The sequence below is a fragment of the Vidua macroura genome, chromosome 11 (genome assembly GCF_024509145.1).
Source record: "Vidua macroura isolate BioBank_ID:100142 chromosome 11, ASM2450914v1, whole genome shotgun sequence".
In the NCBI taxonomy this organism is placed as follows: Eukaryota; Metazoa; Chordata; class Aves; order Passeriformes; family Viduidae; genus Vidua; species Vidua macroura.
Genome location: NC_071581.1, coordinates 19,633,713 through 19,648,672, shown reverse-complemented (window position 1 = coordinate 19,648,672; position 14,960 = coordinate 19,633,713). Strand labels below are relative to the sequence as shown.

Sequence of the window (14,960 nt, the reverse complement as noted above, 5' to 3'; positions counted from 1 at the left end):
TAAATTATTCTTCAGAATGGCTGCAAAATACAGTTCTTGGGATCTGAACCCACCAGCAGCAAGTTACCCCAAGCTGTGAAATTCCTTGAATAATTTCCTTTTTTTAGGATTTTCTAGGAAGGTGATCTATGGGAAGCCAAAGGGGTGAGAAGCTGTGTTACACAACTCTCCTTGCTCACGTTTCAAAACTGCTTCATCTGAGCCCAATCTGCCAGTGTCACCCACACGCCAGAGCTCTGCATCTGCCTGCCCATCTGAGAGCTTAATCTGCCTGTTTCATAAGATAATTGCTGCAGGAGTCACCAATATTGCCCAAAATCACTGGGCTTTTGTTAACACCTCTAAACCAGCCCAGTGCACACATCAGTTTGCACGGAACCTGGAACTCTGCCTTGAGGGGAAGGACAAAAATAGGACTGAGCCTGAAATTTGCTGCTTGTGAGCTCCAAGCCCACACCCAGAGCAGCCCTTTGGGTTCTCTGCTGTGAATAATCCACCAGTGAAATTGCTGCCCCCCTGATTTTTCTAGTTAATAAAAGGGCATGAATTCTCTCAAAATAACTGTCTTGAAACGGAAAATAACGTGGAGCATGGGACATCCCTTTAAAGGAAATTCTAACAACGAGATGTGATGCAGAAAATGATTTCTGCAGTTTGCAAATCAATACCAAAGAGAAAACTCCCCGTTCCTGCCTAGTGAGAGCCCAAAAATTTCTTAAAGGAACCAGAGCAATGATGTTTTTCCCCCTCACATTTCTCAAAATCATTCCTCATTCACCATTTGTGATCCATCAATATCCTAGAGTAGGTATGCACAAGGGTATTTATTTACACACAGTGTATTTATTTATGCACACAAAGATGCTCAATACAAGCAATGAGAATTAAGAAAATGAAGTTATGTAGTGTTAAACAGTGGAGGCAAAGAAAACTTCTTATCAAACATGCATGAAAGTGATCCATACATAAATGGCAGCAAGGAAATGTTCTTTATATATCACCCTCTGCATATACACTGCATGAAAATGAAAAGCTTTTGAAATGACATAAATACGAGTATTTACCAAATTCCTCGCTCGGTATAAAAATGATCTTTGCCAGTGCAGGAAAAACAGTTCAGTTCCTAACAAGATGTTTATTTGGGTGTGGTTTTGGGCTCTGTTTTTTGGCTCTGAAGCCCCAGTGCTGCTCTCCTGCAGGTGCAGGGGTTGTGATCCGACACCTGCGGGAAGGGAGCCCCGGGCTCGGGTTTCAGCCTTGCCAGGGGCACAAAGCCGGGCAGGAGGGGTGCGAGGGGGAGGAAGGGAGGCAAACAACACCAGCCAGGTGACTCCAAACACGACACCAGCGAGGAGATGAGCTCCTTGATGACAGACTCTGAAGCTCCTCTCCTGCCATGTCTCTTTCCATGACTCAGCTTCTGGTTTTAATGATGCTCCCTCGCTGCTCATGACCCAGGAGAAGACATTAATCAAAGCACTGCTGCTTGATTAAAGCATTAATAATATATTTTACAGCAGCAGGGCTGTATATTAGAGGGAGGTTTAACTATCTTTGGGAGGAGAGGTGTTTTCCTTCATTAAATGTCAGAGGAGAAAAGTTCCCAAAACTGAGCAAAACCAAGATTTGACAATGAGCAGATGTATTCTTGTCATGATAATTCTGCTGCCTCCAAAGAAAAATGGGAAATGCACTAAATAGGAGGGGTTTTAAAAGGGATTTGAGGTGCCTCACATTTCTGACCCCCTTTTTTTTGATTTTCCAAAGAGAGAGGGCTCTCTCCTGCCAGAGGAGGTGCCAGCCATGGGTGACCCAAGTGGGGATAACTGATTGCTTCCTTATCCCTCTGGAAACATTCCCACTTGGTTCCTGTGGGACAACTCACTGGATTAAGTAATTTTAGGAGCCCAGCTTTCCTCCTCTGACACAGCGGAGTATCTGTCATGGGTTAAAATTGCCCAGAATCAACTTGAATAACAGATAAGTAAAAACAAGTTTTCCTTAAAAGTAACACAATTAGCAACAGTGGGACAAGACTGAAAAAGGATGAAGCAATGAAGAATATTAAGATTGACAGCAATGTCCTCTTCCATTCATAAATGTGATTATTCCATTTGTTTTGCAGTAATGGTATTTTGAATAAGCAAACAGTTTAAAAAAAGAACATTAAATCAAAATGTGTCACTGCAATAAAAATGTTTCCAAATCCCTGGCCTGGTTTTCTACTCACTTCAATCTCTTTTTGCTGGTGTAGTCTCATGGAATATAATAGCTTTGTTCTTCAGGGGATAAAATCAGATGCAGAAATGAAGTTACAAATGGAAATTATGCCAAAAAGTCACAACTTATTCTCCTGGGCAGTGTGTCAGAGTGGGACACTGCCAGAAATCATATTTTAGTCTGGGTAAAAAGACAAATGAATAGACAAAAATTAAAGGTCAATTGTTAATAAGTATTAAACAACACCATCTGATATAGTTCCAGATAATATGACCAAGAAATTAACATCTAAAAACCAGAAATACCAGAAAAAAAACCTCATAGAAGGCTGAGTATCCTTTAATATGTGTCTTCATTTTACCTCCAGCATGGACCAGACATTCCAGACTCAAGTTCAAACACTCAACTGGACTTATTCCTTACTGATGCAGGTACTAAAGCACTTCTGTCCCTTAAAAAAACTGAATTTTAAATATCAGAAATACAGATATAATAAACAGCACAGCATGGGACTGTTTTAAGAAAATGGAACTATGGGAATAGTCTCATGTATTTTCAAAGCCAATCTATCCACAAATTAATTCAGATTTTTTTTCTCTTCTCTTTATCTGAAACAGATGTTACAAGGAATACTGATAAAATCACTTTGCTGTCAGTTATGAACTGTGAGGAAGATAACGGAGGTGGTTATGGCTTCTGCATAAAAATGATCAAACAATAATTAAAAAATGCTAATCACAAACCAACTGGAACTTTTTAGGGCTTTCTTATGATTCCTGCATCTTTAGTGGGTCACTCATGAGACTGTGTTTCTGAAGAACTCATACTAAAAAATAACCCTCAGGAAAATCAAAGGGATGGACAAAGTCTATTTTTGTCTTTAAGTCAGCCTAAACAAACTAAACCATAGCCAAAAATACCTGGAGAAAAGAAAATTTGTTGCCATTGTGACACATCCCCCTCATCCTAAGCAGGGTGTGATAAAGGACAAACTCGGGTTCAGGGCCACGGGTGGGGCTGGGTGAGCTGCTCACAAACACTTTGCTGTGCCAACACCACAAAGGGGCCAGTAGGAAATCAGCATTCTGCATGCCTGTTTAAAACTGATATTAAAAAACTTGAATTTAATGGAAATAAAAGGATATGGGAGTGCTTGTAGCCCCAGATTGCATCTCCAACTAGAGGAGCTCACCCCTCATAGCAAATTCACTCCAGGTTCTGTCGACTGGCACAGAAAATCAGAACACTTATTGAACAAACAGTAAGTGTTGCACCCAGCTTTTTATTAGAGCTGTAAGTGTAATGAAATTAAAATCTTTTTAAAACAAGGTATTTTGAATCTTTTATAAAGGTGTGTGGCTTCTGACTACAAATCAGCAGCCTGCTCTTGCTCTGAAGGCATCCCAGGAGAGATCCACGGTGTGAATCTGGCTTCAGGAAAGCCAGGAATTAGCAGTGGAATTTATTATGAAAGGATGAAGTTCAAACACATAACCATTAGCCAGCTAAGTCCATTGCAAATAGCTTCTGGAAGGAATTACAATTCAAGGGACTCATTAGCTTAAGATGTGTTAATATCAGCCAAAGAGTTTTAGTGCCTGCAGCGAATTCAGAGTTGAAGATGTGACTGGTGCTGACACTTCCTCTTGCAGAACTTTTCTGCAGGTGATCTGCAGCTCAGCACTGCTTCCCTGGAGCCTGGACCACCCCTCCTTGGTGCCCTGAAAGCACGGGGGCCTTCCTCTCCTCCAGCCATGCTGGCAGACTCTGCCTGCCGTGCTCATCTCACCACTTTCCGCTCACACTTGCAGGACACCATCCAGGGTGGTGGAATCTGAAACGCAGGGAATGCTCAGAACTTTGGGCCTGTAAGCCAAAGCTTGGAATCAAACCCAGGATTTGATCTGAGACCTTGGAAAAGGCTTCCAAACTTGAGTGCTAGAAGTGAGAATGTGGATTTGTAGTTTAAAGCAGAGACACATTAAGTTAAGAAGAAGAAAGTTTAGAGGTTTAAAATTTAAGATATAGGGAAAAAAAGTAATTACAAAAGTAAACAAGAAGTTTAGAATGCAGTACTATAGGTTTGTGTGTCATATATAATTAATTAAAAGATCTAACACTGTAGCATGAGTCCATAAGACAAAATATTTAAAAATTTAGTCAAAACCATAAATATCCTTATTTGCAGTGTTTTGTTAGTCAATAAATCCTTTAAAAGTCTTGTAACTAGAAGTCTTGTAACCTTCTAACCCATACAGCAAAGATGTGAGCTGAACTCACCCTTCCTGTCTATGTAAAAGATAAAAACAATAAACTGCAGCATCTAAAAAACTCAAAGTCCTGTCTCTAACACATTCAAAATTCCTTCACAGGGGACTGGAACAAAAAGAATAACCCTGGGACTGAGGAAAACAAGATTTATTATATGTATAATAAATCCATTATATGTATCAGGCAATTGGCCAATTAATGACAATTATGGGGATTTAGTCCAGAGCCTCTCAGTGAAGCCAGAGACCAAGTTTTGCCTTGAAAATGGGAAATATTTTCATGTGGCACAAACCTACAGAGCCTGACTTAGTCTGCTGCATCTATTTCCAGGGTGAACTTCCCAAGACAACAACCATCTGTTTGTCCTGTGTGTGCACCAAACAAGAGGCTGCTCCAGTCCATCCCTTGGATTATTAAGCTCTGCTGCAACACCACTAATGACCAGATGAAGGGAAAACAATCTTGTCTCAGACACCAGAGAGCCAGCATTGATCTCTGGGAAATATCAAAGTAAGAAAACATTGGGTTTTGCTGGAAATCATAATCAAACACATCTCAGAAAGTCCCCAGCAAGATCGATGTGCTACAGAGGTGGTTTTATCCCAATGCCCTGAAACTCTTCTTCCTCTGAGCTGTAATATAAGTTATGAGCTAATACCACCTCACATGGAAACAAAACCACTTCTGTAAGAGGACAATAATTAGGAGCACTACCAGAACGTGAATCTGGAATGCACCAGTCCTTCCAAAGCCCTGCAGCCAGCAAAAAAATAAGTTGGGATCTGAAGCTTCACAAAGCCTTTTCTTAAAATCAAGACCTCATGCTAAACCCAGGAAAACATTATAGCACTTCTTATTTTTCTAATCAGCTTTAGTTCTTTCCTTCTTCTGTCATCAGTAATGAAGAACTTACAGTCCAAGCTACACCCTCCTTGCCCTTGGGTGCCTCAGCTCGTCACTGAACTCTGCCTGAACCTTTTGATCAATTCTGTTGACAAGGCAGAAATAGATGTTTTAGCTGCTTCTTCTGCTTCCCCAAAGCTGGAGGAGAGCAGCAGCCTCAGGACCAGCAGCAGTTCTGCCCCCGAGTCCAAGGAGGGAGGTGCTGAGTGAAGCAGCAAAGTGCATTTTCCTCAGTCATTGTTCAGAGTGGGCTGAGGGCCCCAGCGACACCCTCTGCTAATCTGGTGTGTAGATCACATCACCCCAACCCTCTCACTGTTTTTGCCTGCTGAGGCATTTACAGGTGAGAGAAGGAAGCACCTGCCTTGATTTTACAAGGTTTTGCAGTAAAAGAGGAGAGTACAAGCCATAGCACCCTGTGCTGTCACCTAACAAAGAAAAAAAAAAATGCACTTTATTGCTTGGTTCCATCTCCATGGCCCAATACACTGAGACAGGCTGGGCAAAGTTCCTCTGGAAAGGGCAATTGCTGCAGAAACAGTGCAAAACTATTCCAGCAAATCCCAGCAGCAATCAGAGTGTGGAGGGTTGTGGAGACTCACCCAGGACATGGTTAGAGACCAGGGCTGTCTTGAAGGACTCCACCAAGAATGGTGTCAGGGAAAGCTCACTGGTACTTCTGCTGCCTCTATTACTTTAGGAGCTTAGGGCAATTTGGGTGATTTCATTCTAATCACAATCTTTTCCTATTTCTAATCCCTTCAGCAGATTAAATTTTACTAGAAGGAAAATCGACACCCACACACAAAGCCTGGGCTGGGCCACTGAGTGCAGTTATTTATTGGAGGTCATTAGGGTTGAAAGACAGGCCCTTTTGGCCAGCTAAATACCCAGAAGGGAAGGACAAGCAACAGGAGAGATCTCTATCACCCTCTAAGTAGTTTCTTGTTCTCTGCTATCGAAATAAATAGTCTGGAATGAATAAAATTCAAATTAGTCTCTGTTCAGTGGGATGGAGCTGTGCCAAGTGCTGCCATTTACTGAAGTCCTTCCACATCACTGCTAAAAAGGAAAGTTCTAAACAGTGACATCTTGGAGACAGAATTTGTTCTGGGCACAGACTGCTAACAAAATGTATGCACTAATGTAAAATTCCCAGGGACTTGGAGTCTCTGCAGCCCATGTCTAAACACTGCTGTGGGTAAAAACAAATAACATGATAATTTCTGCTTGCTTCAAGAAAAGCGGTTCCTGGACACGTTTATGGTGTTTTTCCATGCAAAATGGTTACAATGAACTGTGAAAATTCTGGTTTGAATGCATGAAGAAACACTGCAGACACAAGGAACCCTTTTCTCCCTCTCTTACTGCCACACATTTCTACATCAGGCACTGCCTGGATATTTCCCAGGCAAGCAGTAAGAGCCCAAGTGGTAATGAAGTTATTTCCCTGCAATGCCAGGAGTGTTTGGAGCCACGGTCATATCTCAGCATCTCCCGTTCCTTTCATGTCTTGTTGTTTATCAAAGGAGCAATGAAAAGGAGCCCAGGAATGAGGTGTAGATGAATATGAATTATTGAAAGGGGCCAGGAAGAAAGTGCTGCAGAAACAGGAGGATCTGTCATTTAAGCTCCAGGTGAGAGGTTTTAAAGGCCAAATGAGAGAAGTGAATGTGAAAATGCTCTGGTGCTGTTTGTGCTGTTTAATAGGGAGTAGGGGGTGTTGCTTTTAGTTTGCAGCAGTGTGTCTTGTCCTCACTCGAGCCAAGGGGAAAAACCATCCTCTCAAACCCCATCCTCTCCTGCTTACACTCATCCAAACCAGCACTGGAATAGGACAAAACTTTTGGGAAGAAGAGCAACTTCACTGGAAAAACTCCTTTTCCATCAGGAGCCTACGTGGCATTTTATTTAAGACATTTTCTGTTGTCTAGTTCAGGCATTCAGCATGAAATTTGAGGTCTTCCCTGAAACACTGAGAGAAGGATTTCCTTTCACCTCATGCTAACAGCCACTCGACAGCTGTGGATGGGTGGTGTCGCTCACAATCTTCTAAGTTCTTTTACCTTTTCTTCATAAGACAAAACTTTCATGTCTTTAAATGACTTTGTCAACCCCATTTGTTTCAAACTCTGCAAATCTCTTTCAAACAATGAAATCCAAAGCCACAGGAGGTGAGAATTTAGCAGTACTCCCATTTAATCCATGATCCATTGCATCTTTGCAAAAATCTCTACAAACATGTTTTGATTTGTTTGGTGGATAAACTGAACAAATGGAGTCATTTTATGTTTTGCTGTATGCTAGCCTAACATGTTGTAAAACCAAACAGCATTTCTGCTTTCCTGACTCCTGCTTTTCATTGCATTCATCTCTCTTCCTACTTCATGCCTGGCTTGCTTTAGATTAATCCCCCACAGTGGACACACAGTCATTTCCTCAGGTTCAGCCTGAGTTTACAAGTGCCTTCCATCTTCTCTAATCTCTCCAGCTCTGTCTCTGTTTCTGTCTCTATCCTGCCAGGCATTTCCCTTGATTTTATCGTTAATTAATGCATCTTTGTAGTGTTTACACCAAAAGCTGGGTTATAAACATGACTCACAGATCCATTCCTTGCCCAGTCCCACCTTTGCTGACTCAGTGCCATCCCAATTTTTAGATTGTGGTGAATGAAACATTTGCTGATTATTTTTCCTCCCTGCCCTTTTAGCAGTTGCAGCTGATAAGCCCTCATGACTTTGTAGGATAAGAGGAGGTGGGGAATACAGATGGAGAGAGCAGAATGATCACTTTACAGGAGGTAATGCCAGCTTTGGGCAGGGATGCTCACAAGGAGCACTTAGACCTTCCTAAAGTCCCTAATCCTCGAGCCAAGCCAGGTCTAGAGTGCCTTCAATCAGTCCAAAAGCTCCTCTGCATGAAGGGGTGATGAAGCAGCCAGAGATCAGGGAAAAGTGGGATTATTGAGAGCAGGACAGGAACTTGAGCCACCCTTTGGGGTTTGCAGTGCTGCAGGGTTTTGCTGCTGGCAGCCCTGGGTGCTGGGAGGGATCTGTCCCCAGATGGGCAATGGGAATTCCAAACAAACAGGGAAAGACTTTGGAGGGAGGAACGAGCAAACCAGGGGCTTTTGAAACACAAAGCTGCAAAGCACCAGGGTTGTCAGATGGGCTGGAGGTCTGACGAGGGGGATGAGGGAAGGGCTTGATTCCTCCCCTGGTGATGGGATTTTAAAAGTTGTTCGGTGTCAGCCTCATAAACTCATCCCCAAAGCAGATGCAGGGACTCACACAAGGAGGAAAAGCTCTCTCCTTCCTTTGCAAGGGAAAAGTGCAGCATTCCTCAGGGGCAGTGCCTGGGCACCTCTCCCAGCTCTGCAGGGACTGCACTGCAAGCACAGCTTCTCCTTCTAAGAGTTCCACACTGACATGATCAGATAATATCTTTATATTTCAGCCTCTACAAGGCTAACATCTCAGGGATTAAAATACAGATCCCAAGGAGAACCAGCCAAGTTATTAAGAAGAGCTCAAGGGCACTTTTTAACAACAGTGTGGTACTAAATACAAAACAACGAGTTTTATGCATATTGCTTTTAACACAAGGTCTCTAGGCTTGGGAAGAAACATAACTGGAATTATTTTTTTTTTTTTTTTTTACATTTAATGCATCATAAATGGAGAACTGGATTTGTATGGTAATTTTTTAAAGAACGGTATTAAGAAAAACAAGAGGGAGAAATCAATCTCACCAGTAAAAACTAAAAAAAGAAAAAGTATTCTCAGACCGTCCTTCACTAGTTTTAAATGATTTGAGAAATAAATTATAACAGGAGTGGGGAAAAAATCAACAGCATTCAGTATTCAAACCCACCTCACCTGCTTAGCAATTCATGTTTTAATCTGGCAGTTTGTCACAGTAGCTAATGGAATTTTAACACTATTTCTCTTCCTGTTTGAAAGCTGAAAGCACTTCTTTGTTTTATTCTTGAGCTACATAACTTTAAATAATTGGTCTTTCTAGTAATTTACCCAGCTATGAAGAAGCTGTCTTCTCCAGCAGAATTAGTTGAAGACCAACTTTTTAATACCTCCTGTCCTTCTCCCTGAATGGGAGTCTATTGTTGTATTTCAGTATTACAAGCACAATTCTTACAAGACCACAATAATTATATTTATTTAGTTTATGACTAGGAAAGCGAGGCACAGAGATACTCAGTGATATGGCTGGGATGACAAAGAGAGAATTTTACAATGGCAGCTGGATTGTGACCACAATATTACCTTTTCCCTTTTAATTCTGCACCAGCCAATGGCAGATACTTCAGTGTGCACTGTAAGTCAGGTGTGTGTCTGTGTGTACAGGTAGAGCTCAAAAAATAACAGTACTGGTAGACAGACATATCCATAACAGAGCACTTGCAACATCTGGTTAAAATCTCCTTCAGATTTTCTTCCTAGAAAATTAACCCCTTTTTCTGTCCATTTGCCTCTTCAAATCCTGAAATGGGTGTAATTTTCTCTAACTCGTGGTGGCACAGGGACAAGCTCTGTTTCACCTGGCCCTGTGCAGACACCCTTCAGACAGCTCTTTGAATCAGACCTTTTTCTAAAGTCTTAATCATGTCTGCTCTTCCTGGCTCTAGAAATGCATTAAAATGGTAAAAACCCCAATCTTGGCACTCAGAGCAGTCAAGTATCAGGCTTTAGAGGGTCACCAGAAAGAGAAATTATCATCTCTGTGGCTGTATCCTGTACTCTGTATTGGATATTTGTGGTATTTCAGTGATCCTGAGCTGCGCCACTGAAATGACTCCCTTGATATCAGTCATGAAAATGGTGTGATTCAGAAATGCTCTGGAACTGAAATAAAAAGCACTTGGTAAGAAAAGCATTTATGTAGTTTTTACCTCACAGTTTATGTCGTCAAGATGTTTTCAGCTCTGAGAGAAACATCAAAATGCACAGTCCAAATGTGCCTGCAGAGTCGGAGAGAAAATGGAGGGAAACCTTCATTTATCAGCAACAGCCTCCTGCTGATTATCACCAGGCCTCTCTTTCAAACCTCTCGGTTGCTAAGCTCTCAGTGAGGTCAAAAATGCTGACCAAATTTGTTTCCTGATGTGCGTGTGCTCAGACAGAGCATGCCCTTTGGTTTGGACCTCCAAATGCTCAGAGAGGGCAGAAAACCTTCCTCAAACAGAATTCCCAGAATGACTGGGTTGGAAGAGACCTTCAAGATCATCGAGTCCAACCCAACCCTGGCACCCAGTGCCACATCCAGGCTTTGTTAAACACACCCAGGGATGGTGACTGCACCACCTCCCTGGGCAGCCACTCCAGAACTTTATCACTCTTTCTGTGAAAAACTTTTTCCTAATATCCAACCTGTATTTCCCTTGGTGCAGCTTGAGGCTGTGACCTCTGCTTCTGTCAGTTCCTGGAGAAAGAGCCCAACCCCACCTGAGCACAGCCACCTCTCGGGGAGTTGTAGAGAGTGATAAGGTCACCCCTGAGTCTCCTTTTCTCCAGGCTGAACAGCCAGCTTGTGTGTGGTACTCAGGGTGAGACTGTTCACCAGAGCAGGAATCAGGAGATTTCAGATTTTCTGGATCCTGTTCTCCAGTCAGGACAGAGCTGGCACAGCCTCTGTCTAAATCCTGATCCCACAGCACCTGGGCATTCCCTCCTGATCCATCTCCCACTGTGTGGAGAGGGAACAGCACTCAGCCCCAGGCCATGGCATTCAGCTTTTCCTCTGCCCATGCCACACAACATTTTAATTCCTTAAACCCTTTTAAACCTGAGTGATTCCTCCCTTATGCAAAATTCCATGTAGGAATGATTATCCCTTTAGGATTCCTTTCCTCAGCTACTGTTTCTTAACAGGTATAATTTTCTTGATAGCCCAGAGGAAAAGAGCACAGAAAACTTCAGGAAACTTCAGCAAAGTTGGCACAGGTTTGTTCATAGAGAGGAGAGAAACAACACAGAAATGCTGTGTTACCTGTCATGAGCATTATTTTACATTTACATAGCAAAGAAATGCCCCAAATGGTTTGTTTGCTTCAGTGGTGATTCAGATGTGACCCTTTCCAGCTTTCATAAGAGTTGACAGAGAAAAAATAAACTTTTAAAAAGGCAAGGAAGGAAATAAGGGATGAAACACTGCCAGTGATATGTGACCCAGTCTTCCAAGACAATTTGAGGCACAACAGGACCGTGGATCATGGCTGGGGTTTCCAAGGACAGGGATGAACCAGCAATATTTTATAAAATGTTTAACAAATCCTGGGTACCCACAGCCTGATTTACCACATGTTCCTGGGCCACTGAAGCATTATTCTGCTGGAATCAATAATGCTGCAACTTGGGAAGACTTGAATAATGAAGAGGTGGATCGAGTGCTTTACTGTCAATTTAATTATTCATACAAACGAGGCATTTGGCAAGAGAGGGGATTTCTATTGCTTCATAAAAACAAATTATGGGGGAATAAACAGGAACATGAAGCAAACATTGCTGGACTGAATAAAATGTTGGCATCAATCCTTAAAGTTTACCTTGCAATTTGTAATGTCATAATTAAATGGAAAAAAAGGAGGCCAAGCTATTCTTTATGGCCAGTGAGTAACAGAGGGATCTGAAAAGAAGCTGAATTTCCATGTAACAAGGCTACCTAAATCCAATTAATTCCAGAAGTGCTAACCACCAGTGAACACAATGGAAGCATTTAAATGAATTTTTGGGTGTTTAAATGCTCTTTTCAATCACATGTAATTTGTTGTTGTTTTTTTTTTTTTTTTCAAATAACTGAAAAATTGTTTTATTTATCATCAGCATTCACATGGCACAAACATAAAGAACCTGAGAAAGGCCAGGCCTATATATTGGCTGAGGCCTAAAGGAGAATGAGAGCTCACAGACAACAGGCTGTGTACTCAATCAGTAAAAGAAACAGCATCGAATAATTTTGTGATGAAATTGCACCCACTGAAGATGCAGCACTGGGCTGATTTCTAAGCCAATGAATGAGGAAAGTGCAGGCTTTGAAAATTAATTTCTTTTCCTCATTTTTCCCCTCCTCTTTTCCAGTGCATTCATATTTCCTTAAATAATTATTTTGATTTACACTTTTGTTTTCCCCCTGACTTTAAAAGCCTGAAATGCATCTTGTGTTAGAGATGCCAGGCAAAGCAATTATCTTGGTATTATATTTAAGCATCACAAAAAGCTTGTTTGGGGAGGGAGGAGGATTGACAACAGTGCTTTTATTAAATTACAAGCTGCTCCCTGCAGAATGGTTGGGAGGCTGGAAGCACAGAGCATTTCTGAGTTTGATTGCCCATTACAAACAGACATCATTGGTCTGGAGTATCTATACATGCACATGTGGATATAACCAGATAATTCAGATCTTTTTGGCTCTTCTGACAGAGAAATATTGTCAGGTAAATATTGCATGATCAACCCAAAGGTGCAACACCAACCTCAGAGAGCCCAGGCTGCCCTCAGGTGTCTCAGCACAAACACAAGGTCACACCAGCAGCCCCCTGTACATCATCTCTCAAGAATCCTGGGGAAAAAAGAACAGGAAAAGCATCCAAGTTGTGCTAAAACATCTCCCTGGTGCCCAGGAATAGGTGGGTCGCTGACTTTTTGTGCCAGACATTGGATCTGCCTGGGGAACCTTCAATGCATAAATTTCTCAGTTCTTTTCTAAATACTTTACACTTTTGGCCGCTGCAGCAGCATGTGCCCATAAATTCTACAGTTTTATTATGTGCTCTGTGGAAAAAAGAAAACTATCTCTGTTTTCTGTCTGTATCTGCTCTTTGTACAGGATGCTGGCATAGCTGCAGAGAGCAAAACAGGAGAGAGGAAGTCACAGGTGAGCAAGTGACAGAGAACACCACCAGATTTCCCATCTCCTACAGCATCAGCTCTTATCAGTCCCTGAATCAAAGTCCTGGGAGGGCTTTCATTACTGAAACCTGGGGAAATGTGCTGCCTTCAAAGGATAGCTCTGCCAGGTTCTCCTGGGCTTGTCACAGGGACGGGGTTTGAACTGTGCCATCACAGCCACGAGGGTTCCAACCCACTGGGCAAACACCTCCTTCTGCTCCTTCCTCAGCAGCAGCACCTTGTCCCTGCTGTACAGCAGGGGTGAGAGAGGGACTGCCAGCTCTTGGCTTCTTTTTCTACCTCTGTCAAGGCTGGGGTTGAAGCTCTCAAGGTGATAATTCACGTTCAGACTTGAGTGTTTATTATTTCTTATCTATATTACAAATCCTGAGCTCTACAGCATTCTACTAACAAAATGTTAGTTAAATGTTAGTTAGCTACAAAATGGCTAACTATCTTCCTTTTAAGGTCTTTTAAGGCTAAACTATCCAGTTAAGAAATGACACCTAAATTATTTTCACTTTTAACCCAATAACCAATCACTTGAAGTCTGCAATGTGGATTTTCTGCCCAATTACAAAACACCACCCAAACCCATGGAGAAGAAGGTGCAGAAGAACAACCAGCCACAACCCTAAAACCTCCATCTTGCCCCATATATATTGCTATATTCTAAACCCCCAAACTCTTAAGTTTTCCATCCTGTGATATCACACACTTCTAATCAAACTGCACACCTGTAATCCCAGTGCTATTAATCAATTTTGGAAGCCTTCTCCTTCTCAAATATAGTATTTTCTTGTAGGTCTGTGCCCTTCAGCACAGAAAGTTTAAAATTCTCAGCATCCAGGATTCCAACAAAGGACTAAACCAAACCACAGGAGAATGGCAAAGCTGCCAAAGGAGGGAAACAAGGAGGAGAGAGGAATGTCATCCATGCCCACAAATCAGCCAAGCATATGGAAACTGCATTTAAGGCATAAAGGGTGTGTAAGGAGCTGATATAACCAGATGGCTAAAGAGCAAGGAGGGAGCAGTTCCAGAAATTGTGAGGGAAACAGGGAACAGAGAAAGAAATTAAGGATTATGAACTTCATATTGAAAAGGGCATGGAGAATTTAAAAGGAAAACTACAGCAGTAGTGATGAAATTTTTTTAAAAAGTGAAAAAACACATCAGCAGATGCTAGAACTGAGCCAGGAATTTTCCTTTCTCACCTGCAGAGAGATATCAGTGCTGAGGAGGATCTCCCACAGATGTGGCAGAAGGGTCCAGGAGGGCAGAAACAGAGCCTGGCCAGGACAGGACAGCTCTGGGGTGAGGTGCATGTGTAAGTGCTTCAGAGCTTCCTCAGACACCAAGTTAGGTATTTTTCTTTTGTGTGCATTCATCTGCCATTAATCAAATTCAGATAGGAATATTTCTATCCATTCTCTGTCTCTGACAGTTATTTGTATGATTCTAGCCAGCAACGAGGTCCTGATCTGGCTACAGACACAGCTGCAGGTCCCAATAAAACAAGTATGAGAGTACCCAGTATTAGAAAACTTAAAGTACATGTATTTATTGATAAATAAATGTAGCACTTAAATCACTCAATTGCACACAGCATTTGCTTATTGCTTTGGATTTATTCACCTTCTTGTCAGCTGGTTTCAGAAA

General features: G+C 42.0%; 1 protein-coding gene across 1 annotated transcript in view; it reads right to left on the bottom strand.

Moving 5' to 3' along the window:
* Positions 1 to 374: 374 nt before the first annotated feature.
* The window catches only part of CDH13 (cadherin 13), a 748,238-nt gene continuing 733,652 nt past the window's right edge, over positions 375 to 14,960 (bottom strand). Inside the window, exon 15 of the transcript XR_008438901.1 lies at positions 375 to 387. The gene's annotated coding sequence lies outside the window, so the exon portion shown is untranslated. The remainder of the gene's footprint in view (positions 388 to 14,960) is intronic.